The sequence below is a fragment of the Ovis canadensis genome, chromosome 9, assembly GCF_042477335.2.
Source record: "Ovis canadensis isolate MfBH-ARS-UI-01 breed Bighorn chromosome 9, ARS-UI_OviCan_v2, whole genome shotgun sequence".
In the NCBI taxonomy this organism is placed as follows: domain Eukaryota; kingdom Metazoa; phylum Chordata; class Mammalia; order Artiodactyla; family Bovidae; genus Ovis; species Ovis canadensis.
The window spans coordinates 70,236,694-70,241,888 of record NC_091253.1 but is presented as its reverse complement, the minus strand read 5'-3'; the positions used below and the strand labels follow the sequence as shown (position 1 = coordinate 70,241,888).

At 40.3% G+C, this 5,195-nt stretch overlaps 1 long non-coding RNA gene across 1 annotated transcript; it reads left to right on the top strand.

The window, feature by feature from the left end:
- The first annotated feature begins 2,527 nt into the window (after positions 1-2,527).
- LOC138445886 (uncharacterized) lies at positions 2,528-4,532 on the top strand. The gene is made up of 2 exons (XR_011259019.1): positions 2,528-2,670; positions 4,240-4,532. It is a non-coding gene; the product is annotated as an uncharacterized lncRNA (long non-coding RNA).
- Positions 4,533-5,195: the final 663 nt, after the last annotated feature.

Genomic DNA, 5,195 nt, shown 5'->3' with positions numbered 1-5,195 from the left:
AGATTCTTTACCATCTGAGCCATTTGCTTCTATTTTCAAATTAATATTTTAAAATGATATTAGATCATTCTTTAACACCATGCACAAAAATAAGCTCAAAATGGATTAAAGACCTAAATGTGAGACTGGACACTATAAAACTCATAAAGCAAAGCACAGTCAGAACATTCTCTGACATAAATCACAGAAATATCTTTTTCGATCCATCTCCCAGAACAATGGAAATAAAAACAATTGGGACCTACTTGAACTCAAAAGCTTTTGCACAGCAAAGGGAAATGATAAACAAAATGAAAAGGCAACTCTCAGACTGGGAGAAAATATTTGCAAATGATGTGACCGACAAGGGATCAGTCTCCAAAATGTACAAACAGTACATGACACAAAACAGCATCAAAATGAACAACTCAATCAAAAAATGAGCAGAAGACCTAAATAGACATTTCTCCAAAGAAGGTATACAGATGGCCAAGAGGCACAAGAAAAAGATGTTCAATACTGCTAATTATTAAAGAAATGCAAATCAAAGCTACAATGAGATATCACCTCACATCAGCCAGAATGCCTATCATGAAAAAAAATCCACAAACAATAAATGCTGGAGAGGATGTGGAGAGAAGGGAACCCTCCTACACTGTTGGTGGGAACGTAAATTGGTGCACCCACTATAGAGAACAGTATGGAGGTTCCTTACAAAACTAAAAACAGAGCTACCATATGACCCTGCAATCCTATTCCTGTATAGGAGAATTTCATTTCTCCTGTATATCTGGAGAAAAACATAATCTGAAAGGACATATGCACCTGAATATTCATTGCAGCACTGTTTACAATAACCAAGAAGCAACCTAAATATGCATCAGCAGAAAAATGGAAGATGCAGTACATATATACAATGGAATACTACTATATACTATATACAATGGAACACTACTTAGACATTAAAAAGAATGAAATAATGCCATTTGCAGCAACATGGATGGACCTAGAGACTGTCATACTGAGTGAAGAAAGTCAGACAGAAAAGGAGAAATATCATATGACATCCCTTATATGTGGAATGTAAAAAGAAATGACAGAAGTGAACTTACAAAACAGAAAGAGACTCATAGGCTTATAGAATGAATTTACGGTTGCTAGGAGAAAAAGATGAGGGGAAGTGATAGTTAAGGAGTATGGGAGGGACAAGTACATACTGCTGTATTTAAAATGGATAACCAACAAAGACCTACTATATAGCACATGGAATTCTATTCAATGTTATGTGGCAGCCTGGACAAGAGAGGAGTTTGGGGGAGAATGGATACACGTATAAACACGGCTGCTTCCCTTGTGGCTCAGCTGGTAAAGAATCTGCCTGCAATACAGGAGACCTGGGTTTGATCCCTGGGTTGGGAAGATATCCTGGAGAAGGAAATGGCAACCCACTCCAGTATTCTTGCCTGGAGAGTTCCATGGATGGAGAAGCCTGGCAGGCTACAGTCCATGGGGTCGCAAAGAGCTGGACTTGAGTAAGCCACTTTCACTTTCACAAGTATGGCTGAGTCCCTTGGCTGTTCACCTGAAACTATCACAACATTGTTCATCAGCTGTACCCCAATACAAAATAAAAAGTCTAAAAAATAAATAAAATAGAAATAATAGGGAGACACTATATAATTTAAATATCATTGCATCGGCAGCTGAGTGGAGAATAGGTGGTAATAGGCAGGAGTAGCAAGAGACAGGTGGGCTTCCCTGGTGGCTCAGTGGTAAAGAATCAGCTTGCCAATGCAGGAGATGCAGGTTCAATCCCTGGGTCAGGAAGATCCCCTGGAGAAGGAAATGCAACCCACTCCAGTATTCTTGCCTGGAGAATTCCGTGGGCAGAGGAGCCTGGCATGCTACAGACCATGGGGTCGCAAAAGAGTTGGACATAGCTTAGTGACCTAACAACAACAGAAAGAGACAGACAGGAGGCTTGAGCGGAAAGGGAGATGACAGTGGTATCGGCTTGTGGTGGTGGCGGGGAGCAGTGGGATGGCTTGGGGATAGAGGCATAGCCAGGACAGGCTCATTTGCTCAGACAATAATTCTAAGAGATGAAGAAGCCGAGATGGTAGATGGAACTGTGATACAGTGGATTAGCCAAAAGGTTCGTTCGGGTTTTTCCAGAAGATAGTACAGAAAAACCCAAACAAACTTTTTGGCCAACCCAATATCTGAGAGTGGCTATGATAGGAATTAGCCTTATAATGATCCAGAGAGGTGAAAAACCGAGCTGAGGGGGAAGGCAGTCTCTAGTGAAGATTCAAGAGCAGAATGAGGGCAGTTAGAGAATTCAGGCTAAAGCAACCCACAACCATTTTTTCCAATTGTTATCTGGAAATTTCCAAGGGATCTTTTTCATTTTGGCATTCTTGCACCTCATCATTCCTTTACTTGATGTGTTTCTGCACTGAGAAAGACTCAGAAGCTCCACAGTTTGTTTCTTCCTTATTTATGTGGTTCATGTTACCATTTGATGTTTGTGTCTCTCATTCTGCAGATGAGCCACCAGAAATAAAAACCCACAAAACTGCTTTTGCGAACTTCCAGAGCTTGCCTTTGTTGCTCTGTGTTGACAAGAAAGAGAACGCTGTTGGCAAAATCTGAGGCAGCTGGCTGTTTGTTTTCTTGGAGGATGCAAAGGTGAATATAAATAATTTAAAATAGCTTTAGAAAAAATGATCTGTTTCTGCATGACAAAATTAAAGGAATAATACCAAGGCTGAAGACAGAGACATATAAAAAATATTTGAAGGAAAACATAAAATTTGATTTGGCCTAACAAATATTTATTGAGCAGTCATAGTGTGCAAAAATACAAAGACTATATAATTGCTGAGTACTTGGTTCCCACGTACACTAGAATCCTGCAAAGACACAATGTCATAGGTACAATTTTTATCATTTTATAGTTGAAGAAATAAAGAGGTCTAGAGACGTGAGGGAAACTGCTCTTACCTCTTATATCTGGAATACAGCAGAGTGGACCCCCACCTATGCACCTGCCTGTTCCAAAGGTCAGGTTCTCAGTGAGGATGTGGACTGCTTCTCAATTAAGGAGCTTGTCAAGCATTCACCATCTAGTGGTGTGGGATGGGGACAGACTGTTAACAGCCAGAAGTGATTCAAGGTCATCAAGAGAGGTTACAGAGGAACTGTCATTTATGCTGGGAGTAAGGAGGAAGTACCTGATTTAAACAGAAAGACAGGGTGTCTCCTCAGGGTTCAATAATGGGAAAAAATGAGGAATCCAGGTTATCGCCTAGTAACTTCTCTCTTGATTGCCAAGCAACATTTTTGTTGCATACCTACTCCCTTTAATGATAACACCTATGTATAATAATATAATACAATGCATTATAAGTAACATTATCATGTTACTTACAATATTGCAAGTAAACTAATATCTTTTATATACCACATAATGCTATAAATAATTTGATATGAATGTATAACTTTACATAGACCTTTAACATATATATTCATAATACTTACACACATATTATGATATATAAATATCAGTATATCTCAATATGTATATTGTATTTTTTTCACGTGTACTCAGTTGTATCTGACTCTTGTGATCCCATAGGCTGTAGCCTGCAGACTCCTCTGCCCTTGGAATTCTCCAGGCAAGAATACTGGAATGGGTTACCATTCCCTTCCCCAGGGGATCTTCCCAACCCAGGGATCGAAACCAAGTCTCCCGCATTGCGGGAGGATTCTTTAACGTCTGGGCCATCAGGGAAGCTCAGACAGTATTTTTTTTCATAGACCTGACTAATTGACTTGGTTTCAATCTGTGTAACAAAGAAAGAACTAGATTGGAAGTCTGAAGATGTGTTTCCCTATTTTTTCAAGCCCCTTAATTTCTCAGATTTGAATGGTCTTCCTTCAGATAATTGAAGGGTTGTATTAAACATTTCTAGGGTCCCTGACAGTTTGAGAATTCTTGGTTTTGGACATGAAAACCCAGCTGACATGCTCTACTACTTGGTGACTGTCCTCGGTGTTGGTGCTGGGTGTGTATATGACCTTGTTGTACCTACTTGCTTGTGCGCCTGTTAGTCCTTCCAGACTGTGAGCCCCCTGGGGTCAGGGATGATGTATTATCCTCCTTTAACTGAAGCAGCTAGGCTGTGGTCAGTGCCCAATACCTATTGCTTTTCTTGTACATTTTGCTTTCAATGATTCTATATCATTTGTTATTAGGAAATACCACTCCAATTTCCTGATGCTGGGTAAGATTGAAAGCAGGAGGAGAAGCAGGAGACAGAGGATGAGGTGGTTGGATGGGATCACCAATTCAATGGACATGAGTTTAAGAAAACTCCGAGAGACAGCAGAGGACAGGGAAGCCTGGTGTGCTGCAGTCCATGGAGTCACAAAGAGCTGGTCATGACTTAGTGACGGAACAACAACAACTCACTCCAACTATGCTTCATCCTTCACTATTTCAAAGTAGTTTATTTCCAGCCTGATACAAATAAACAGTTCCTGTCCGTTGGGGTTTACTTTGGAATCCCTCATCAGAATGTTGCTAAAAAGGGTTCATAATTACTACATATTTACCCTTTCGATAAGAGATCTCAAAACAATTTACTAAGAAGGTTATTACTTTGTCATTCAGACTGAGGTACAAAGAGATCAGCAACTTATTAAAGGTTAATAAATTATTCACTGATTGGGACTTGAGCTTCTGATCCCCAGAATCACAAGTTTCTATTTAAACCCCAAAGAGCAGGCAAAGGAAACATTCAGTGGTGCTCCGTACTCAGCGTGCTTAGCATAATCAGTTTACCAGTGTCAATTTCATTACCGTTTATAAACAGAGATGCTGCCTCGTGGGAAAAGAAAAGCTCTCCTACTCTTTTTCCACCTCCAAATGGGGTAATTCACCATTCAAATCTATTGTGAAAGGGGCACAGAGTTTATTTCAGCAGGCTTGGAGAAAGGACGCAGCTTTCTGCAGAAGCCCCTCTGGGATTCGACTGGGGTTGAGAGACTCCAAAGTTAGATGCTGTGTCCCTAGACCACTCATTCTGGATGCCTTCTTCATCAGAACCTTATTTGAAAATCCTCTTATCCTCCTTTGACCCTGAAAGGCTGTTACCCAAAGGAATATATACTCTAATCCTCCTCAGCCTGTCTGGGGAGATTTAGCTCTC